Raw genomic sequence first — 25,417 nt, 5'->3', positions numbered from 1 at the left:
GTAAAATGTGCCCCATTCACCCTTCCTAACTGGAATTAGGCATACGTATATGAGAATAATTAACTAGCCTTATAATGTTGATCATGCTCAGATAATTCTGGAATAGTTGCATAATAGCAGACAGTTTTACAAAGAACATCACAGGAAGTAAATTCCCGTTAGCTTTGAAGCACCAAAGACCTGCTAGTTCCAAGCTGCTCTTTGAATAATGAGAGGGTGAACAATAATGCTGCTACTAAAATTCAGGTGACTTTCACTTAAGCAAGAAAGATGAACCCTGCCACATTCCCTTCCCGTAGAACCTCCAAGAGAAATAAGAGGGATGCTGTGTCTAAAAAAAAGATCAAGTTGCTATGAAATAGAAATAATATAAATATGAGAACTCTTTTAGAAAATAAGCCTGATAAAGAAATTCAAAAATTCAGTATGAGAACTAGAAGGTGAAGTAGAGAAAAGCACACAGAGGGAAGAAGAGATGGTAAATAGTATAAAATTTTAAAAAAGAGCAATATAAGAAAATTAAATGATTAATCTAGTGGGCCCAATATTCGTGGAAAGATTGTGGTAATATGAAAAGAGAAGATACGGAATTAGTGATTTTTTAATTTAAATTGCTTAGAGTAAAAATGATTTGGGTTTCAAGACCTAAGAATGCCCAAGTATTCCATTGCAATAAAAAGTTACATACATACACACACACACGTATGTGTTTGTGAGTGTGTGTACATAGGTATATATACAAAGGTAGATCACTATGAATTTCAGTGTATCATAGATAGTGGTAAATACTACAATCTTTCAGAGGTGGGAAAAAATCATATAAAGTGGAATTTGAATGAGAATGCTGTGATACCAGACTTCTCAGCAGTGGCAGTTGATCTTAAGAATGGATCAAGCTTTCACTTTTCTGATTATATATGTATATGTGTATATATATATATATATAATTTGTGTGTGTGTGTGAGGAAGATTGTCACTGAACTAACATCTGTGCCAATCTTCCTCTATTTTATGTGGGATGCCACCACAGCATGGCTTGACAAGTAGTGTTAGGTCCACACCTAGGATCCAAACCTGGAAAACCCAGGCAGCTGATGCAGAGCATGCAAACTTAACCACTATGCAGCTGGACCAGCCCCCTGATAACATATTTTTTATTTTCAACTTACACAGTTTGATTGCCAAGCTGTAAATACATAACCATGTTCTTTTTTTTTTCTTTTTCTTTTTGTGCTAATGGAAGATGTGCATTGACGAAATAACATAAGAACTAAAAGAAATGGTATGCATTAAACAAGTGGTGGGGAAGAGACATTACAGCATTAGAATTGTGCGCTATGTCTAGACAGCAATCAATACAGAACTAAGAAGACCAGAAAAGGGCTGGATGCATGGGAGACTGCCAGAAAAAATAAAACAGAATTAAGAGATTTTCTTATGTGTCTTGAGATTGGAAAAGTTTTCGGTAGATATTTGACAGATCTATTGAGCATTAAAAAAAGTAATAATAAAATGTAAAAATTAAAGAAGTGATCACTGGTTAATGAAGTAAAATGAAAAGTAAGAATCTAATGTACAAATGATACAAACTTGACTTATTATTTTACGTTAAGAATGAAATTTAATGTCCACTAATTTAACCAAATAATGTGTTGTATCACTATTAGGAAGAGGGCTGGAGAGAGAGGGGAAGTCAGGGTATAGTAGTAAAAATCCTCAAATTCCAAAGAATAAAATCAATAGATACTGCTATACGAGCATACGAAACCACATCGTACAAATAGCAGAAGAAACATCTAGTTTAAAATTGTTAAAAGCCAGTATTTCTTGGGAGTGGTAAAGAGAACCAGACAGGAGACTATAGTTTTCATTATTATTAATAATATTATAATATTGTAGAACTATTTCATATATTTTGATCAATGTAAATGCATTAATTTCACAAAGATAGTAAAATTTACTTAAAGGAATAAAACAAGGATCCTAATATAAGATAGGGCATTTCTGAAGAAACTTGCTTGGCAGGAGAATAGTTTTGGACTGTTTTTGTAATAAATGATGATAGGTGATTATTCGCCATTCCTTTAAGCTGATTCCATTATTTTTAATTAATCTTGCTGTTGGCATTATAAATTCTGAAGTAAAACAAAAAGAAAAAGAAAAATACCTCCTTGCATTGTAGGAGGTGAGGATATTACTATGACTACAAGCTCCTCCTTTTTCTTTTTCCAGTGGCTATGTCCTATAAATAAAGAATAACCTGAGGGGGAAATGAAAAGAAGGAAAAGCAAAAAAGAAAGAGGAGAAAAAAAGAATAACATGGACTTTCAAACGGGAAATGAAAAGAAGGAAAAGCAAAAAAGAAAGAGGAGAAAAAAAGAATAACATGGACTTTCAAACTGGAAAGAATATTGTGTCTCAAATAACAACCAAACCAGCATACCAGTAAGTTTGTGCCTGGTCCAACATAAGAGATTGTTTATACATATCTAGCTTTCCTGTGGTTATTGGTCCAGAGGAGACCAGTTCAACTCAATTGGTGAATTCTATCTTGTATTTATTAATCATCATTTCCTCTCCGCTAGACGAAAGTACATGAGTATAGTAAGATTGTGGAAATCTTCATTATAAGTATTTTTTTTAATAATGTGCCATTCTCTTACCTCTTCTTTTCATTCCCCAAATTTATTTTTTCTAGTAATCGCATTTATAACACAACATTCTTACCGCCCCATTTTTAGATCACAATGTGGTTTAAAATTTTAAATGAAAAAGGTAGAATTATTTCCATCAACTGATATATGGTGAATATCATCCATGGATAAAGTCCTATGCTGGATGTTTCAGGGACAAAGGTATTAATAAGACTTTATTCAGATTGTTTCCAGTCTGCTGTGTATATGTGACAGGCAAAAAAGCATGAATTGCATCCATGGAATTTCAATACTATTAATAATGTTCTTTGTCTTATATTTAAACAATTTGTTGAGAAATCTTGAAATTTTAAAACGCCTATCTGTCTCTTTATGATTTTCTTTGTTCCAAACAATTTATATAATTTCAAAGAGTAAAGAAAAAGAAGAGTGTAAATAAAACCATGTTGCAAGTAGGACAAGGTTGTGTGTCCTCATAATTTTAGAGAGAAGCAAGCATAAAAGTGCACAAGTAGTCAAGTATAACTGACTGCACTAAAACTTTAAGTGTGCAAGAATAGAGAAGTAGTGTGTTGTAGATTAGGCCATTGAATTTGCAAGCTGACAGAAAAAAATAGTTTGGAAAGCAAAAAGTGAGGCATTTAAATGTGATAAGAAACGAAACGTGACTACAATTTCATTTTGTTTTCATGTCAAGACTAATACCCTTTGGTATTATAACTATAAAATTATTTTGATCTTTCCAAAGAACAAAAAAGACAATAGACCAAATAGATGCTAGACTCCTTCTCACCTGCCTAGGATACCTTCAGATATTAAATCTCACAATACAGCATGAAACTGAGTGACAAAGACACCCAATTGATCAAATTAATTACAGTTTTTATTTTTTTACTGAACCCTTCCACATGCAGCCCACCTACTTGGCTGGGATTAGCGGTTTCTTCTCCAGGTCCCACAAAAATTACAAATAGACTATGACCCAGTCCACACTAGATTACAGTAAAAACTCTCTTTCCTGGTTCATCCATCAATAATCTTCTACCCCAAATATCTCTCAGATAATACTCTGTGTTCTCTATACCACATTCTGCCTCTATGATCCATCTTGATATCAACTCTGGCATCCTCTTTTTCCCAGAAGTCCCTACACAATAACATATATTATCTGGATTGCCACAGTGCCTCCTAAGTTTTCTCCTTGAATCCATATTTACCCCATTCCAATCTATTCTCCACGTTATCATCACCAGATTGTCACTAATACATACCTGATAATGTCATTATCATTATCATTATAATGATACTATCTACCGTATAATTAGATGCTATGTGTTATGCTCTGTTTTATGTTTTTTAATGTATATTTACTCATTTTTTCTTCATAATAAGCTTTGTGTTAAGTACTATTATGAGACCAATTTTAAAGATGAAAGTGAGAAATATGTACATATGCAAATAATTATATAATATATATATTCAACCAAAATATAGAATATATCTGTGTTAACATTAAAGCAAATAAATAATAATTAAAATGTTCCAACAAAGATATTCAAAACGGTGTTTTCTCTTTCAGTAATATGAGGTGAGGTGTGGAACAGTTGAAAGCATCAAGAAGCCGTTACTTCAATAGTTTTGAGACAAATATTTTAAAAATTATTGTACATGCCTTCGGGGTAACTTCTCACATCTTTAACTTCTTTATCCTTTGAATTTTTGTCCTTTGAAGCTATCACTTGGTGCCAAGTCTTATAAATAAGGTAAGTGATTTATCATTGTAGGTATTATGAGGACTAGGTCAAGCAATATAATCATGTTAATTATAATGGAGTCTCTCTCTCTCTCTTCCTCCCCTTCCATCTCCTTCTCCTCCTGACTCTGTGTTTTAAAACATAAATGGCTTTTGACCATAATTAAGCTGATGTTAATCAAAGCAAATGATCTTTGGGCACCTAAGGACTTTTCACTTTTTAATGTAGTATTGCGGAATGAACTTGAGAGCCACTCAGACTACGTTCAAGTCCAGATTCTGACAATTACCAGCTGTGTAGCTATGACCAAATTACTTAATATTTTTGATTTCCACTTTTCTCATTTGCTAAACTGGGAGATTACACCTAGAGACTTCGCAAGGACTAAATAAGAATCTTGAATATAAAACATAGTTTACAAGGCCTGGCCATCTTAAACACTCAAAAATGATTTAGTTCCACTGAAGTCAGAAATAGAGACCACATGATTTCTGGGTAGAATTTATAGTGACACAGGAATTGTCACTGGGAATCAAATCTTCTCTCAAGAATAAAGTAAAATCTTACATAGAGTTTTTTTTTTCATTTTTAAAAAGAGTTTTTTGATGTATCAAGTAAAACCAGGAAGAGAGGAAATATAGTAGAAATCAGAGTAACTAGGACACACTGTGGGCCCATTAAATTCAAAGGGATAAAGACATGTTTTTTGAAAAAATAATTCTGAGTTATTCAGGTGCTTTGAATCAAATATGCACTGTCTCCCACTATTTCCTTGAAGACCACAAATCCAAAGCAAGGAATACACGGTTGTCTCCTAAAAATTGATACGGCATCCCATGTCTGCCTCCCAGCTGTCTTATTGCTTTCTCATCTCTATGGCTTCTTGAATGCATATCTATGATTCTCCTAATTTTAGTCTCCCCAAAAGTGGCATTACTCCCTACTCCAGCATTAGCCCTGTCTTCCCATTTACTCAAGTTTGGATATTTGCTAATGTCTTCTGTTACCGAATTATTTTATTTTGTAATTCTGAATGAGATGTCAGTAACTGACAGCACACTTCCAGTTTATGAGGCTTAGAAATTGCAATCACCACACCTGAATTATTGTTTTTATTGCAGGGGAGTTTTAGTATGTCTTAGATTTACCCTATATAGAAAACATGACTTCTCTGCATGGCGCAAGAAATGACCAACAAATGAAAAGGAAATGTATGAAACGGGAGAAAATATTTGCAATCCACATGTCTGATAAGGAGTTAATATTCAATATATGTAAGGAACTCATACAACACAACAGCAAAAACCCAGATAATCCAATTAAAAATGGGCAAAAAATCCGAATAGACATTTTTTGAAAAAAATAATCAAATGGCCTACAGGTATGTGAAAAAGTGCTCAACATCACTAATCAGAAGATAAATTTAACTCAAAACCATAATGAGATATTACCTCAAGAAATTAAAAATAGAACTACCATATGATTCAGCAATTCCACTTCTGGTTATTTATCTGAAGGAAATGAAATCACTATTTCAAACAGATATCTGCACCTCCATGTTCTTTGCAGCCTTATTTAAAATGGCCAAGGCATAGAAACAAGCTAAGTGTCCACTGGTTGATGAATGAATAAAGAATGTATATATACACATACATATACAATGGAATAATATTCAGCCATAAAAAAAGAGAGGAATTCTGCCATTTGTGACAATATGGATTATTGTTGAGGGAATTATGCTAAGTGAAATGTCAGACAAAGACAGACAAAACCTGTATGACTTTACTTAGATGTGGAATCTAATAAAAAAAGAACTCAGAAACAAAACAGAGTAGTGGTTGCCTGAGTGGGGGTGGAGGGTGGGGAAAATGGTTGAAGGTCATCAAAAAGTATAAATTTCCAGTTATAAGACAAATAGGTCCTTGGGATATAAGGTATAGCATTGTGTCTATAGTTAACAATATTGTATTGTGTATTTGAAAGTTGCTAAGAAAGGACATCTTAAAATTTCACATCAAAAGGGAAAAAATTGTAACTATGTGAGGCGATGGATGTTAACTAAACTTAATGTGGTAATAATTTCACAATATATACATATATCAAATCATTATATTGTATATCTTAAACATACAATATTATATATCAATTATATCTCAATAAAACTGGAAACAAACAAAGATACATTAAAAAACTTGACCTCATCAAAAGGTTAGGTCAATTCTTCCAGGATGTTCGATTATTTTTTCTGAGTTGCAATCATTGAGTGGGTTTAATTTTTATACCTCTCTTGATGCTCACTTAAGATGCATTACTAGATCAAAGACAAATACAGAGAGCTAAAGAGACAATATTACTTTTAAGATGTCGCCGGGTCTCATTGGTGACTCAGACCATTACCTCATTGATGAGAATGTCACCACAGTCAAGACAACAGTTACGCTCTTTCAGTTGCAGAATGATGTTTTCTCACATAATGCCTTTTAAATTGTCAGGACTCCAAGTTGTATTTTGGAAATATTCATGTTAATAAAAAAAACAGAGAGTTCAGATCAGAACAATGCGGAGATAAAGCATCTGATTTGTTTCTAATGAAATTTTACTCATCACCTGTCAAGGCAAGTCATTTCAAATTGGAACTTTTGGTAAAAATCTGAGTTAGTTATAAGATTTTCACTTTAATTAATCACCATTTTCTAACTTTACAATTTTTCAGTCTGTAATCATTAGTGCATCCGTAGTGGGAAATTTATTTACTCGCTGACAACCAACGCTGATTGACCTGTATCTCTAATTATTACAGAAATCTTTCCATAAACAATCGTTCAAAATATTTGTATAAAAAGGGTTAATAAATAATATATCTCCAAGTGATGAAGTCTTTTCACCATACCTGAGATCAGTTTAGGGAAAGCAGAAACTTTTCATTAAACTTTTGGTAGCAGAAAAGACCAGTCACTTATCTAACCTCCGGACTTCCTTCCCTCTTTTCTAACAGAAGCTCCATATTATTGAGGGTGACATTGAACCCAGCTAATGACTATGTTTTCTAATATCCCTCACAGTTGGCACAGGTCATGTGACTAGGTTACTAAGTTCAAGCCTGAGTTTATGAGATAGACTTTCATGAAGGATATAATAATGGAGACTAACACCACCATTTGTCTCTTCCCATGTTTGTCATGCTTTATTTCTAATAAGCCCACACGATGGCAGGAACTCCAGAAACCTTGTTATATTCTGAAATGAATGGTGTGAATAAACAGTATGTGGTATTATATGGAGCATCAAATTAAAAAAGAACCTATATCATAATGTCCTTGGCATTATAAGAGCTCTGGACTCCCAACATCCAGATTTTTTTTTTAACTTAAGAGAAAATAAACATTTATGTAGTTTATGCCACTAAAATTGGAGTTTTTAGATTTAAAAAACCATATCAAATTCTAATGGAAGTATTACTTATGGTAGGTAAAATTCTACGATGTTCTCCCAAGGGTCTAGTCCTCTGGTTGTTTAAATACTAATTTGGTATTGCTCAAAGTCAATTTTCAGATTTATTTAAGGTTACAGATCTTAAAATAGGAAGATTATCTTGGATGATCTGAGTGGGCCCAATATAATCACTCGAATCTTAAAAGCAAAGAAATTTCTCCAGTTCTTCTGAGAGAAATGTAACAAAATAGAAAGGCAAAAGAGATGAGGCAGAAGGGAAGTTTACAGAGGTTTGAGAATGAAGACTTCACCCACCGTTTCTGGTTGTGAATATGGAGGAAGGAAGCCATGAGTCAGGGAATACAAATGGCTTAAAGAAACTATGGGAAACAGTATGGAGATTTCTCAAAAAATTAGAAATAGAAATACCATATGATCCAGCTACTCCACTTCTGAGTATTTATCCAAAGAGCATGAAATTCAAAAATATATATGCACCTCAATGTTTGTTGCAGCATTATTTACAATAGCCAAGACTTGGAAGCAACCTAAGTGCCCATCAAAAGATGAATGGATGAAGAAGATGTGGTATGTATATAACTCAGATGGAGAAAGACAATTACTGTATGACTTACCTCATATGTGGAAGATAAACAAACAAACACATAGATACGGAGAACAGAGCGGTAGTTGTCAGAGGGGAAGAGGGCAAGGAAAGGGCAAAAGGGGTAAAAGGTCAGGTGTGTACGGTGATGGATGGCAATTAGACTTTTGGTGGTAAACACAAGTCAGTCTATATAGAAGTGGAAATATAACGATGTAAGCTTGAAATATACATAATGTTGTAAACCAATGTGACCTTAATAAAAAAATAAAGAAGGAAAGAAATTGGGAACTGTGCCTGGGTGAGAGTCATCCAGGAAACAGGAACTTCAGGCCTACAATCTTGTAGAACTGACTGCTGTCAACATCCTGAAGGAGACTGAAAGTAAATTCTCCCCCAAGAGCCTCTATTAATAAATACAGCAGGCCCACAGACCGTGATTTTGGCTTTGCGAGATGCTAAGTAGAGCCCGTTGGACATTTTATGAAACCCAGCCAAGCCAGTCTGGACCTTTAACTAACAGCACTGTTAAATAATGAATTTGGTTAGTATTATGTTGCTAAATTTGTGGGAATTTGCTGTGACAACAACGCATTGGAAAATATTTTTTTAAATGCTCAAACTGAGAAATCAAAGAAATCCTTTCATATAAACACATAAACTGATTCTCCCCAAAATGGAGATATTTACAGTGTAAAATGTATTCTTAATAAGATTCCAGAAAGCACTAAATATGAGAAAAGGGAGCAAAATGTTAGAAAAAAGATGCTATGAAACTTCTGGTTTCCAGTAATAGTGAGCAAGGTAGTTCAGAAAAACCTCTCTAATAAAAATGTAAAAATGTTTAATAAAGCATTTATTCTTTTTTAATTATTTTATTAGGATCACAGAGGATCCATATAGGATGTACACTATTATTTATCAGTTTCTATATAGACTGCATTGCGCTCACCACCAATAGTCTAATTTTTATCTGTCACCATACATATATGCCCCTTTACCTGTTTTGCCCACCCCCCAGCCCCTTTAACCTCTGGTAACCACTGATATGTTCTCTTTATCCACGTATTTGTTATCTTCCACGTGAGTGAAATCATGAAGTATTTGTTTTTCTACGTCTGGCTTATTTTGCTTAACATCATACTCCTAAGGTCCATCCTCTATTTTGCAAATGGGACAATTTTGTCTTATTTTATGGCTGAGTAGTATTCCGTTGTATATATATACCATTTATCAGTTAATGGGCACTTGGGTTGCTTCAACATCTTGGCTATTGTGAATAATGCTGCAATGAACATAGAAGTGCATAAATCTCTTTGGATTGTTGATTTTAGGTTCTTGGGATAAATACCCAGTAGTGGGATAGCTGGATCATGTAGTATTTTTATTTTTAATTTTTTGAGAAATTTCCATACTGTTTTCCATATTAGCTGCACCAGTTTGCATTCCCACCAGCAGTATATGAGCGTTCCTTCTCTCCACATACTCTCCAATATTTGTTATTTTTTGTCTTGCTCATTATAGCCATTCTGACAGGTGTAAGGTGGTATCTTGTTGTAGTTTCGATTTGCATTTCCCAAATAATTAGTGATATTGAGCATCTTTTCATATGCCTGTCAGTCATCTGTTTATCTTCTTTGGAAAAATGTCTGTTCATATCCTCTGCCCATTTTTGGATCCGGTTGTTTGTTTTATTGTTATTGAGTTTTATGAGTTCTTTATATATTTTGGAAATTAATCCCTTGTCAGATATATGATTTTCAAATACTTTCTCCAAGTTCATGGGTTGTCTTTTTGTTTTGTTCATATTTCCTTTGCTGTGCAGAAGCTTTTTAGTCTGATGTCCTCCCATTTGTTAATTTTTTCTTTTGTTTCCCATGCCTGAGTAGACATGGTATTCAAAAAGATACTGCTATGATCAGTGTCAAAGAGTGTACTACCTATATTTTCTTCTAGGAGTTTTATGGTTTCAGGTCTTCCATTCAAGTCTTTAATCCATTTTGAGTTAATTTTTATGTATGATATAAGATAATGATTTACTTTCATTCTTTTGCATATGGCTGTCCAGTTTTCCGACACCATTTATTGAAGAGATCTTCCTTTCTCCATTGTATGTTCTTGGTTCTTTTGTCAAATATTAGCTGTCCATAGATATGTGGGTTTATTTCTGGGCTTTCAATTCTGTTCCATTGATCTGTGTATCTGTATTTGTGCCAGTACCATGCTGTTTTGATTACTATGGCTTTGTAGTATATTTTGAAGTCAGAGATTGTGATGCCTCCAGTTTTGTTCTTTTTTCTCAGGAATCCTTTGGCTATTGGGGTCTTTTGTTGTTCCATATAACTTTTAGGATTCTTTGTCTATTTCTGTGAAGAATGACATTGGGATCCTGATTGGGATTGCAAGGAATCTGTAGATTGCTTTAGGTAATATGCACATTTTAACTATGTTTATTCTTCCAATACATGAGTATGGACTATTTTTCCATTTCTTGATATTTTCCTCAATTTATTTCAAAACGACATAATTTTCAGTGTATTTCTTTCACCTCTTTGGTTAAATTCATTCGTAGATATTTTATTCTTTTTGTTGCAATTGTAAATAGGATTGTATTCTTGTGTTCTCTTCCTACTAGTTCATTATTAGTGTGTGGAAATGCAACTGATTTTTGTAAGGTGATTTTGTACTCTGCAGCTTTGCTATAGTTGTTGATTATTTATAAGTTTTCTGATGGATTCTTTATGGTCTTCTATATCTAGAATCATGTCATCTGCAAACAGAGAGAGTTTCGTGTCTTCGCTTCCAAGCTGTATTCCTTTTACTTCTTTTTCTTGCCTAATTGCTCTGGCCAAAACCTCCAGTACCGTGTTGAAAAGGAGTGGCAAGAATGGACACACTTGTCTTGTTCCTGTTCTCAGAGGGATGGCTTTTAGTTTTTCACTGTTGAGTATGATGTTGGCTGTGGGTTTCTCATGTATTGCCTTTATTATGTTGAGGTACTTTCCTTCTTTACCCATTTTATTGAGAGTTTTTATCATAAATGGATGTTGGATCTTGTCAAATGCTTTCTCTGCATCCATTAAGATGATCATGTGATTTTTATTCCTCATTTTGTTAATGTAGTGTATCACATTGATTGCTTTGCGGATGTTGAACCATCTATGTATCGTGGTATAAATCCCACGTGATCATGGTTTATGATCCTTTTAATGTATTTCTGTATTTGATTTGCCAATATTTTGTTGAGGATTTTTGCATCTATGTTCATCATCGATACTGGCTTCTGATTTTCCTTCTTTGTGCTGTCCTTGCCTGATTCTGTATCAGGGTAATGTTGCCTCCTAGAATTAATTAAGAAGCTTTCCATCATCCAAAATTTTTTGGAATAGTTTGATTAGGTTAAGTATTAATCTTCTTTGAATGTTTGGTAGAATTCTCCAGAGAAAACATCAGGTCCTAGATTTTTGTTTTAGGGGAGGTTTTAGATTACTGTTTCAATGTCTTTAACTTGTCATTGGTCTATACATACTCTCTATTTCTTCTTGATTCAGTTTTGGGAGGTTGTATGAGTCTAAGAATTCATCCATTTCTTTTAGATTGTTCAATTTGTTGGCATATAGTTTTTCATAATAGTCTTTTATAATCCTTTGTATCTCTGTGATATCTGTTGTAATTTTTCCTCTTTCATTTCTAATTTTATTTATTTGAGCCTTCTCTCCATTTTTCTTGTGATTCTAGCTAAGAGTTTGTCAATTTTGTTTATCTTCTCAAAGAACCAGCTCTTAGTTTCATTGATCATTTCTACTGGTTTTTTTAGTCTCTATTTCATTTATTTCTCTTCTAATTTTTAGTATGTCCCTCTTTTGCCGACTTTCGGCACTGTTTATTTTTCTTTTTCTAGCTCTTAGGTGTAGTTTAAGATTAGTTATTTGAGATTTCTCTTGTATGTTGTTGGACCTGTATTGCTATGAATTCCCTCTTAGAACTGTTTTTGCTGCATCCCATAAGAGTTGGTATGTTGTATTTTCATGTTCATATGACTCCAGGTATTTTTTGGTTTCTCTATGATTTCTTCATTGATCCAATTTTTGTTCAGTGGCACATGGTTTAGTGTCTACATATTTGTGACTTTCCCAGCTTTTTTATTTTAGTTGAATTCTAGTTTTATAGCTTTGTGGTCAGAAAATATGTTTATATGATTTAAATCTTATTACATTTATTGAGGCTTGCCTTGTTTTCCAAAGTATGATCTATCTTTTAGAATGTTCCATGAGTGCTTGAGAAGAATGTGTATTACTAATATATGCCTTAGAAAAGGTCTTTTTGTATTGATGTAACTAAGAATTCTATTGGCTTCATGTATTTGTAAGTCCAGTCTCCCCTGACTTTGGGAATTTCTCAGCTATTATTTCTCTGAACAAACTCTCTTTCCTTTCTCCATCCCTTCTCCCTCTAGAATACCTATAATCCTTGTTTTGCTTTTCCTAATTGAGTTGGATATTTGTGATGAATTCCTTCATTTAAAAAAAAAATCTTCTCTCTACCTCTCAACCTGAAGCACTTCTATATTTCTATCTTCTTAATCACTAATTCTTTCCTCCATAACATCAGCTCCATTTTTTATGAATTCTAGATAATTTTTTATCTCATTGATGTGATCTTCATATCCAGAATTTCTACTTTTTTTTTTTAAAATAGTTTTAATCTCTGGCGAAGTAGTTTTTCTTCTCATTAAATTTATTCCTGAGCTCATTGAACTGTCTTTCTGTGTTTTTTAGATAATTCACTGAGTTTCTTTATGACAGCTATTTTGAATTCTCTATCATTTAGATTGTAAGTTTCTGTGATATCAGGGTTGGTTTCTGGAAATTTGTCATTTTCCCTCTTCTGTGAATTGTTGCTTTAGCTTCTCCTGGCATTTGATGAGCTAATCTTTTGCCAGCACATTTGTGATAGTATCAAGTCAGATTCCACCTGCTGCTGCTGGAGGGAAGCAGGACTGTGTTTATGTTTCCATCACATCTGCTGGAAGTTGTGGGCTTAAGGTGGACACTCCCACTGGCTGGAAAAGCATTTGTGTGTAGGCTCAGTGCTGCCACTGCCTCGTCTAACAGTTGCACTGAGGTTTGCTCCTATTTGTGGGGCTGCAGCAGTATTACGGGCACTTGTGCTGGCCAGGAAAGGGTTCATGTGCATCCATAGATCTGATGCCACATCTTCTTATGGTGACACCTACTGTGCTTGGTGGCCAGAGTTTCTTTGTGTGGTCAGAGCCTAGGCCACTTGGACAGCAGTGTCACTGTGGGTTCCAGCCAGCCAGGAAATACTTGTTTGTTGGCTCAGCACTGCCATAACCTTTTCTTACAGTCTCCCTGAGGCACATTCCCATTTGTGGGGCTGAAGTGGCACTATGGGTGCTTCTGTAAGCCAGGAAAGCTTTTGTGCCTGTGCACAGGGCTGCTGGGGAAAGGAAGGAGAGTGTTCCTTTATCTTCACCATTTCTCAGGGAGCCAGTCTATCCACCTTCAGATGTATAGCTGCTTGGGTCTCTCAGGAATCCTGTTATGCTGTGTGGGTATCCTCCATTGGTCAATGAATGGCCATTTAGTTGTAGTTCAAAGGGGAAGAGATAAAGGGTACAGCTCACTGTATCATGTTGCCGACATCCAAATATTTATTCTCAATAATGTCTTTTGAACATATTAAGACAGTGAAATGGCATTACTGAAATAACTAGCCAGCAATGAAGGTAAAATAGGAACCCAGAGTTAAATGAAGTATTTACTACGTTTGCTTTGAGGTCATTTTCCACTACTGGCAATTTTATATTCATTTTTGTGGCCTCATCATTGCAAGGAGATTAGAAAACACAGTATAGAGCCCTTGAAGGTATAGGAATCTAATAAAGCGCTCTTTCAAAACTGAGATAAGAATATAAAGTTCTACAAACCCAAGGATGGATAGACCAGATGCAAAACAGCTGTTTTGAGGAATTGTTACCTGATAGTCACATCAGCAGGATGGCCCATGTTACCTCAAAATTTGAATTTAGATTCAAGTAATACTAATTGTTTTAGAGGAGCAAATGCAAATATTCTCTGCATGTAAGTATATACATGCTAGTTCTCAAATTATTTGTAAAAATAGTATTTCAAGTACTATAACTAGTACATTGCCAAAAATAACCAGAGATACAAGGATGATATAAGTTAAAATGAAAGGCAGCCATCACAAAAACATACAGACAGACTTGTAAAATTTGTGATATTATTCAACATAGACTATAAAACAATTAGACTTACTATGCTTAGTAAAATAAAGACCAAATGTGAAATGTATATTTTTAAGGAATGGGAAACTATCAATAGTGACACAAAATATTTGGATCATTTCTAGAAATAAAACACACAATAACGCAAATTACAAGCTGAGGTTATATTTTTTTAAAAAAATTAAGTAATCTTGTTTCCTTTATTTCTGCAAATTTTTTTGAGGAGATTGGCCCTGAGCTAACATCTGTTACTAATCTTCCTCTTTTTTTTCTTCCCCAAAGGCCAAGTACATAGTTGTATACCCTACTTGTAGGTCATTCTAGTTCCTCTACTTGGGATGCCACCACACCATGGCTTGATGAGCAGTGTGTAGTTCTGTGCCCAGGATCTAAACAGGCAAACCTGGGGCCACAGAAGTGGAGCATACAAACTTAACCACTCAGGCATGGGGCTGGCCCCTGAGTTTATATGTTTAATAGCAGATTAGATACAGCTAAGGAGAATATTAGTGAAACAGAAGAGAAAAATTTACCTGGAATGTACTCATGTGTTGCATAATAACATTTTGATCGACAGACTGCATATACAATGGTGATCCTATAAAATTAGTACCATATTGTCTAGGTGAATAGTAGGTTATACCATCTAAGTTTGTGTAAGCACTGTAGGGGAGGAAGGAATTTTCCTCTACCTTTCTACATACTTTGGCTGGTCTAACAATTAAATTGACATGAGAACGATTAACAGGAGAAAAACAAATAAAAGTTTAACAACATGTATTAATAACACAAATCTAGGAAACCAAACAACTTTCCAAAATAGCCAAAGCCCTCACCTTAAATTCCATCCTCAGCTAAAGACAAAAGAAGATGGGGGTGGAGAGAGTCAGGGACTTCAAAGGAACAAGGCAATTTACAAGTAGGCGAAAAGGAACAAGTGTTTGAAAAACAAGTGTTTGGCAACGCAGAAGGGAGCCCAACAAATGGGTTTTCTAGGTTCCTATCTGTCTACCACCTGGTTCATGTTATGCTAAAATAATAGCTCACTTCCTGAGACAGGTTTTTTTAATGAAATTCTTTTAGGCAAGTTATTAAGGGGGATGTAACAAGAAAACTTTCTGAGTCTTTTGTTTCTTAAAAATAATCAGCCTAAAATAATCCTCATGTTAAAGAGACACATTTTAAGGTGGCAAATTTTGTTCCCTTTCAGTACACTCCATGATGTTTGCACAATGACAAAATTCTTTAACGATTCATTTTTCATGACGTATTCCATTGTTAAGCTAGGCATGACTGTAGTAAGGAGAAAATAGATGGAAGATAACAAAGAGAGGGCAAGAGATATAAAAGAGAGAATGAATAAATTTATTTTAAAATTAATTTAAATCTCAAGATGAAACAGAAGATATAAATGAGTGAGCAGCAATATTTGGAGATATAGTGGCTGGCCTTTTTAAATGATGAAAGATATCACTTCAAATTAATATAAAACCAGATACCTGTAAAACATTATAATGAAACTGCAGAAAACCAAGAAATAGGAGGAAATTTTAAAAGTACTCAGATGTGGGAGAAAAGACAGATTACCTTAAATAGATAAGCAGTTACGTGTACTGCTAAATTATTAATAGAAACAATGACAGATGAGTGTAAAATCATATTAATTTCAAAAAGAAAAATGACTGGCCAATCTAGAATGCTATATCCAGAGAAAATAGCTTTAACTATAAAGACATATTCAGCCCAAATAGGAAAAGAGGAATAAGAATGAGAATGAGAATGAGAAAGGAGGAGGAGTAGGGAAAAGAGGAGGAAGAGAAGGAGAGCAAGAAGAGGAGGAAGGAGAGAAAAAGAAAACAAAATTAAGAGCGTTCACTATGAAGAGACACTTACTAAAGTATTTAAGATACTTAAAGCAGAACTAAAATTACCCCAATGTAAGATCTGAGAAGCAAGGAGTTTAACAAGTAGAAAACTTAAATCAATTATAAATTAACACTCACTGTATAAAACAATAATGGTAATAATGTGCATACTTTAGGAGGGAAAACTAATTAAAGTGCACTGGGATCCTTATATTCATAAGGAGAGCTAAGATTTTATTAACTTTAAATTTGGAGAGTATAACTAATAACGTAGTGATTTCATTGGTAAACATATAAGAATTAAGAGTGGATGTAATTTCCAAAATAGTAATAGGAAAATATAGAATGGAATAAGAAAATAAATGTGGAGGAAGGCAAGAAAAGAAAGAAAAACATATGGAACAGGCAGGAAGAACTGGAAGACAGAAAATTGCATGATAAATTTAAGTCCTAATATAAGTATAACTACATTAAATGATCTACTTAAAAGATAAGCATTGTCAAACTGAAATGAGGAAGAATATAATTATGGTCTATTTATAAGATGCATTAGAAAAACATTATAAGGACAGATAAAAAGGTATAGCTTGCAAATTCAAACATAAACAAAAAATATTGAGACAGCTATGTTAATATCAAACAAAACAGATGACTAGAAGTTGTTGCTTCATCATGAAGAGAGAGAGAGACAGAGACAGATATCTGAGATTTGTAAGATAAGAAATATTTTAAGAAAATAATTAACAAATTTGACCCAACAGCCATGTAAATAACTCTAATTTTAATGGAAGAATAAACATTCTTATTAAGCAAACAAGATAATATTTACCTATTTTGACCAATGAAGAAAGCTTCAAAACTTTTGAAAAAAGTGAACTAACATAAAGTACATTCTCTGATCCTGATAAAAATAAGCTAAATGTCAGAACAAAATAATAATTATAAATACCTCATATTTATCAAAAGTAAGAAGTGATTTTAGGGTCTGGCCCCGTGGCCAAGTGGTTAAGTTCGCGCTCTCCACTGCGGTGGCCCAGGGTTTTGCTGATTCGGATCCTGGGTGCAGACATGGCACTGCTCATCAGCCCACGTTGAGGCGGCGTCCCACGTACCACAACTAGAAGGACCCACAGCTAAAATATACAACTATATAATGGGGGGATTTGGGGAGAAAAAGCAGACAGAAAAAGAAAAAAGAAGTGATTTTAATGACTCGTGATCAATAAATAGTATATTTTAATTAAATAAATAACAATAATAACTATATTAAATATTCAGTACTATATTAAACATATTACATGTTGAATGCAGCTGAAGTATTTATAAAAATAACGCAGTAACTGATTACTTGAAGAAGGTAGAAAAATATCATCAACAAAATGAGAATAGGACAATCAAAAGACTAATAATAATTAAAAGAAAAATAAATAAAATTGAACATATATACAATGTACAAGATTAAGAAAGCTATAATCAGATTTTTTAAAGCTAATACAAGTGAAAGACTGATCAAAATAAACAGAGAGAATCAGAAATAATACCAGAAATTAGAAAGAAAAACAAATACGAAAGTTATTACAGACAAGGAAAAAATAATAAGATGAGCTTGAAATAAAATTAGGCAAATAAAAATATAAAATGTTTATGAATGGTTTCCTCTTCCTAGAAAACAACATAATTTGCCAGAATGGGCTCCAAAAGAATAGAATAGTTAGTAGTCTTTAAATGATTGAAGATGTATCAACAGTAAGAATATCTCTCCAAGAAAAAATTTTCAAATCTGTATGAACTTATTGTAATGTTAGAAACCATTCATCGAGATAAAAAAAAGATCACTAGATATTTATAAAATACTTGATTTAACAGGAAAACATACACATATATATTCTAAGCACATATTAATTCTAAACAGCTAATAAAATTGAGCAGATATATTACAGTAGAAATACTGTTTCCAATGTAAAGAGAGATTAAAAATATTTATCACAAAAAATTGAAAGAACTACATAGAGAAATAGAAAACTTCATAATCCTAGTTGGAAATTTTAATGTAGCTCTGTCAGGAAGTGATAGATCAGGAAGGGAACAAAACAATAAAGATAATTAACATTTGAAGAGAATGTTTAACAAAATTGATTTGTCAGACATGCATAAAAATTTGCCCCCATAATAAGAGAAAATATCCTGTTTTTAATCACAAATGAAAGGTTTATGCTAACTAGTCAGATGCTTAGCAATAGTAAATTTCAAAAATTCTATTGCATACATACTACATTCTCTGACAATAATATAATTAAATTAGAAATTAATGACAAAAAATGCTAAACATTCTCCATACATTTGAAAATGTAAATTCATCTCCTAAATAAAAGAAGAAATATTAATTTGAGATATTAAAAGCTGTCATATTCAACTAAAGTGGTAAATGGATTGACATTTATAATTCTAAGTGCTTATATTAACAATGAAAAATCATTTTAAAAGAAGAGTCAAGCATCCTATTTAAGAATATAGATGAAGAAACCGAGAAGTGTAAGCAAGGAAATAAAAAGAAAGTTAATTCAAGAAAAATATATATATAGTAAATAGGGCTGAAGGAAACACGTTTTTTGAAAAGATGAATAATATTGCAAACTCTCCAGTGATATTAATCTTGAAGAAAGAACAGAAGATAAAATTGAACAATGTTAGGAAAAAATATCATTACCTAGGTACTGACGTTGCAAAACATTAGTCATTAAGACTAAATCAGTTTTAGTCATTAAGAGTTTATTCAACAGAATAAAGAATTCTGTTGAAAACTTAGCTAAGAAAATAAACTCCTGTGATATTAAAGCAGTGTCATAATAAGTCTACTACCTGAGTAATCTTATAACCATTAAATAAAATGAATGAATAATCAAAAACATTTCTACAATGCTAGACCCAGAAAGCTCTAAAGGTGAAGGCAAGCAAATACTCAAGGAACATCAATCTTAATGAAGAGATAAAAACGATGGTAACACCTTTGTATATTTTATGAGGCTAACATAACCTTGATACCAAACCAGACTTGCCCAGTAAGAAAAAGAAAAATTTAAACTAATCTCCATGACAATATACGTATTAGTTAAGACACAGGTTAAGCTATTGTACTGAAGGACCTCAGAATGCAGTGGTATGGTTAAGACAGAATTTCATTTCTCTCTCCTCTAAGAGTATAGCAGTGGATGGAGGATTAATGGCTCTTTGGCAGCTCTTCCTCAGAAGATGACACAGGGACTCAGGCTCCATCATCGCTAGGGTGTTGATTTCAAGAGGATGGATAAACCTGACTTACTGGTATCACTTCTGTATTCCTATTCCAGCCCACAGAGATAAAGAGAGAGAGATAAAGAAAAAAATAAGCAGCTTTCCTTGAAGAATGGGTTATGGAAAATGTATATATCCCTCTGTTCACACGCTCCTGATGACGTCTAACTTCAAAGGTGATTGAGGTATGTGGCCGTCTAGCCTGGCAGCCGAGTGCATGAACAAAACTCCATCAGATGGGAGAGCCGCACATGGAAGGGTTTCTGCATGAAATAGTAATAAAGAGAGAAAGGATTCTGGGAGAGAAATATCAATCGCTGATAAAATATCAATATAAATATCCTCGACAAAATGAGTACACTAATCCAGCATATATGCTAAGATAGGATTTTAGTAAAGCATTTGAAAAATGTGTGGGAATGCAGTGTTAGTTTAATAGTGGAAAGTTGACTAATGAAATTCATCATCTTAACAAATTACAGAAAAAAATGCCCATAGTGTCATTCCAGTGTTAGCAAAAGAATTGCTTAATACAAATTCAATATCCACACACATGATTAAAAACCTATCTTAGCAAATTAAATATAGAAGGAAACCATCATAGTACGTGGTGCAGCTTCTTCAGTGCTTTTGATACTACTAATTGTTTATGATAAACTATTATAATAATTTTGATCAGATCGGATATCTCATTTAAACTTCCCATGATATATCATAAAAGATTAAGGAATCTTAACTGTGTTATTATTTTTTCACAGATCCCACATTATGAACAGAAAGGGGGCAGGAGGCTGTTTTTGTATTTACATTGATGTTTCTCATTACAAACCCAAGAAATGAATAGTTGTATGCTGCGACCCTTGTGAGCAGTAAGTAGGGGTGTATTATTATGAATGGTAGCAGAATCCGTAGAGACCTGTCACAGTCTTCAATTTAAGTCAATACAGAACATGATGATTTTGAAGTCTGCTGAATACCTCTGTATCAGAGATTTTTATCTGTGGAATAATTACTCATTACAGGAATTTAGCTCAAGTTTTATTCTTCTGACTGTATTCAATTGGGAATAACAATTATTGCCACAATTTGGCAATGGGAGGTATCTCTCAAAAAAACAAAGATAAGGAAAATTAGATTGCCACAAAAATAACTTTTACAGTTTATGAGAGGAACAGGTAAGAACAGTGATAGGCAAAGCCATCACCAAGAAACAAAATGATTCTCAAAGCTCGATTCTAACCAGAGAGAACATATTAACAGTGTTACTATAGGCTAAAACCACAAAATGATGAGGCAAAAGCTGACTATTTTCATCCCAGTCATTTCAGGAAACAGGATTCTAGGCGAGAGCTTGTAGTATTGGTAATTTTATTGACAAGGGAAAAAGAAGTTCATTAAATATTTAGTCAAATGCCATTTAGTCAAATGCCATTTAAATGCAGATTACATAGATTCTTCTTTTTTTGCGTATTGATTTTATTTTATATTTTTTGAACAGTTTTGAATAAAGGTATAATTGATATACAAAGAATTACATATATTTGATGATACATATGATGAGTTTGGAGATTTGCAAACACCTGTGATACCATCGCCATAATGTGATGGACATATCCAACAGCTCCCAGAATTTCCTCGTGTCCTTTTTTTTGGTTGTAAGAACACTTAACATGAAGTCTACCCTCCTAAATTTTGAAGAGCACAATGCTATACTATTTAGGTGTACAGCAGAGCTGTAGAACTTATTCATCAGAGTACATGGATTCTTATTCAGATTTGTTTCTTCCTTCCTTTCTTTTTTTTGGTGAGGAATATTGGCCCTGAGCGAACATCCGTTGCTAATCATTCTGTTTTTGCTTAAGGAAAATTGTCGCTGAGCTGGTATCTGTGCCAATCTTCCTCTGTTTTGTATGTGGGACCCAGCACAGCATGCCTTGATGAGTGATGTGTAGGTCTACCCCAGGGATCCGAACTTGGCTGCTGAAGTGGAGTACACAGACTTAACCACTATGCCCCCGGGCTGGCCCCCTTATTCAGATTTCTTAAAACAGCAACTTCTATATTATGTGCTGGAACCCTACGTACATTTTCCCATTGGCAGAAAATGTACTAGTCATGTTAACATGAATATTCTTTCTCACATGGTAGCATTTCTCCTAGTATATTCCTGGACTGATATTTTGCTTTTATCCTTCAAACTTGCAATCTTGCTTAAAGTGAACATAGATAGCCTAAGAAATGCTTCAATTTTGAGAGTGCTGACATTGTCAATTTCAAGGAGGTTTAAATATGCTCCCTTGTAAAGTCCCTTCTTGGAATGTCATCCTGCCTTTTTCAACCAACATCTTTCCTCCTTGCAAAGTGAGACTTTCTATCTTGAAATTTTAATAAAGCTACTGGATGAAATATAAATTCAGGCATTTCAATTCAGCAGTTTTAAATGTCTTTATGTAGAAAGATTAATGGAGATTAAACAAAAGTGGAAAATGTGATCAACATAGCTTCCTAACAATATAAAGAGAGGAGTGGAGAATTTAGAAATATTAGTCTCCTCTTATCCTCAACAATAAAATACTTCATATTTTCAAAACCTTAGTTGATGGAATTTTGTCTTCTACCTCACCTTGATATTCAGCAGCCACCAGAATATCAACACTGATCATTTAAATGTAAGTAAATAGTGAGCTACGCTTCAAGTTTTAAAATATACACAACTTAAAAGGATATTCAAATACACTGTGCCTCAGTTATATGAAAAGAAGATGTATTCGATGTTTAAAAAAATGCTTTACAATTAGGAATGCAATGATTTTGCCAGGTATTTCCTTGTGTTTGTGTTTTAACAGTGTGTATTTTGAGTTCACACTGTTTGCGTGCTTTTACATTTTTTTCTTATTATTTGAAAATGAATTTGTAGAATACGTACCCCTTAAGTATCTACATATAAAAGGTGAAAAGTGAAACACATTGATTCACCAAAATTACATATACTATATCAAATCCTAACAAAAAATAGCTTTTATAAAAGCAATATTCTCTGAAATGCTCTGTTTACCTAATTGTTTTTCCTTTCCTGCATCCAGAATTATGACCTATTGAAACAACACATGCTTTTTTAAGAAGGATGAAGACATTCCTTGTGGATGACCAAACTCAAAGCATAGAATGAGAGTTAGATAGAGGTAAATTTTATTAAAACAGACTATAAAAGTTATAGAAATATATTTCATTTTATACATATGGTTACTTCATACTAAGGAAGTGGTAAAAACACTTAGCCACAACAATGTCAGGCTTCAGCTAGGTTTGAAATTTTCCTCTCCTTGTATTGCCCAAGTTATGATGATTTTCAACCCTACCTTCAATGAAGTTTTTAAACTCATGTTTGTCTCTCCCACAATCTAATTTTCCAGTGTTATGAAAATTACAGAGTAATGTCTCTACGTATTTCTGTGATTGGTTATATTTCGGTTTTTAAATAAAAAGGATCACTATCTGTATTTGTTTGAGATGATTTTGCTTTCCTTCCAATGGGCTTTATAAAATTGCTTCTCTTAGATATTAGCTATTGCTCTCTAAGTAGCTTCTCTCTTAGATTGTGTTTTTTAGACCTGGTCTGGCTTCCTGTTCTAAGCTGGATAGTTAAAAGTTTTTCTGCTCCACATGGTTTCACCAATGATAAACACTGTATGTTATATCCTCTGGTTAGAAAAGAAACTTCCTTACTGAGATCTTAGCTGAAAATAGATTAAACAGTGGGCAGGCAGAAAGTTTATTGATAATCCTATTAATTTCTCCTTCTGGCTGCATAATCTCTGTGTTTAAATGTTAGAATTTCTCTTGTTTAATACTGTATCCCCAATGAATTGTAAAATATGCAATTTCCCATAACACAAGATGCTTCACTTTTGATCTTAGTCCACTTAAAAAGTAGGTACCTATATGGTGATAAAGGATAGAGAGTATAGATGAGTAGGTGGTTGGAAATCTCAAATTTTAGAACTCCACGAAAAATTTTTATCTTTATTTGGAATTTATTAATCAGTCAATTATGGAGTAGTATAATGTTTAATACAGATGTTGATGATATTTAATTAGATATATAATTAGAGAAATTATTTTTATTTGATTCTCAGAATCTGTGAAAACACGTTTTAAAGATGCTGTGCAATGATTTTATCTTTTCATTGCAAAGTGCTTTGGGTAGAAATATCTAACTCCTACCATCAGATCCTGCACGCATTATCAGCGATTTTCCACCTACTAAAATTTTACTCAGTATCGTCAAAATTGCATTAGGCATTATCAGAGAATAAGGGCTTAATCTCTTTTGTTTGCATAAGGTAAAGTTACAAGTTCCCTTATCATCGATACTCATATGCATTGTTAATGTTTCACATATCTATATCTATACACTTTGTCTTCAAGACAAGACTCTACAAAACACATTACTACGAAAGGAACTTTTATTTAAAAGTCCTTAAAAACCTATATAAAATGTAATCAAATTCTTACTCTTTTTGTAAAAATTAAAGGGCAAAAATATATATAAAGCTCCTAGCACTGCCTAGCATCATATAGCAAGCCTCAGACAAACAAATAAACAAAGAAGATGCTGTTTATCTGTTAGCATCTAAGTCAATGTTTATTGTGTGAAAGATTTTCACTGTCCTGTAGTAAATGTGTTTTCAAAAGCATTTATGTTGATTGGGTTTTCAAAATGTCTTTTTTGGCGGGAGCTTTGTGGTGAAGTGTATAATAATTTGTTTGAATTGGTGCCAGCCAAATTAGACTATGTTGACTCTATTTAAAATGACGTTTATAGGGGCTGGCCGCGTGGCCGAGTGGTTAAGTTCGCGCACTCCACTGCAGGCGGCCCAGTGTCTCACGTTGGTTGGAATCCTGGTCGCGCACATGGCACTACTCATCAAACCACACTGAGGCAGCGTCCCACATGCCACAGCTAGAAGGACCCACAACGAAGAATATACAACTAGGAACCTGGGGGCTTTGGGGAGAAAAAGGAAAAAAAGTAAAATCTTAAAATGATGTTTATAGCTAAAGAAAATATCAAGACATTTTATATCTCTTTTTTATTTTATCAATTTGTTATTTTTAGTATAAATGAAATGTCATAAACATCACACAAATCAAGAGACGAGTCTTAATCCTGTCCTAATTTGTGGCCCTAAGGGCTAACAGGTTCCCTTCATTTAAATCCTTAAAGTTATTTGCTAATAGAATGCCCGTGAGACTGGGAGAATATACCATCTCGCTTCCTTTTCTGATCTAAACTAAGAAAACCAGAGCCCCTGAGAAAGGAGCATAGTCTTCTTGATAAATACATTCATTGACTTCTTATGAAACTTTTTCTCTTTCTTAACAATGGGAGCAATCATTAAATGAAATGTGGACCATCTCCACTTCTTGAAAGACCTTAAGAAGCATAATTTGGATGATGGATTAGCGAATGGAGAAAGAAATTAAAGGCCACTCGGTTGATTAGTGTGATTTATTGAGGTAGTTGGGAAATTATTTTTCTTTTG

General features: G+C 33.6%; 1 long non-coding RNA gene across 1 annotated transcript in view; it reads right to left on the bottom strand.

Annotated features, from left to right (window-relative positions):
* Nucleotides 1–4,981: 4,981 nt before the first annotated feature.
* Nucleotides 4,982–25,417, bottom strand: part of LOC138918955 (uncharacterized) — a 33,652-nt gene continuing 13,216 nt past the window's right edge. The window contains exons 2-3 of the long non-coding RNA XR_011428734.1: nucleotides 17,530–20,134; nucleotides 4,982–6,902 (exon numbers count right to left, since the gene is read on the bottom strand). This is a non-coding gene — a long non-coding RNA (uncharacterized lncRNA). The remainder of the gene's footprint in view (nucleotides 6,903–17,529; nucleotides 20,135–25,417) is intronic.

This window comes from Equus caballus, chromosome 19 (assembly GCF_041296265.1).
Source record: "Equus caballus isolate H_3958 breed thoroughbred chromosome 19, TB-T2T, whole genome shotgun sequence".
Taxonomy (NCBI): domain Eukaryota; kingdom Metazoa; phylum Chordata; class Mammalia; order Perissodactyla; family Equidae; genus Equus; species Equus caballus.
The sequence above is the reverse complement of the archived record's forward strand: the minus strand, read 5'-3'. Positions and strand labels throughout refer to the sequence as shown.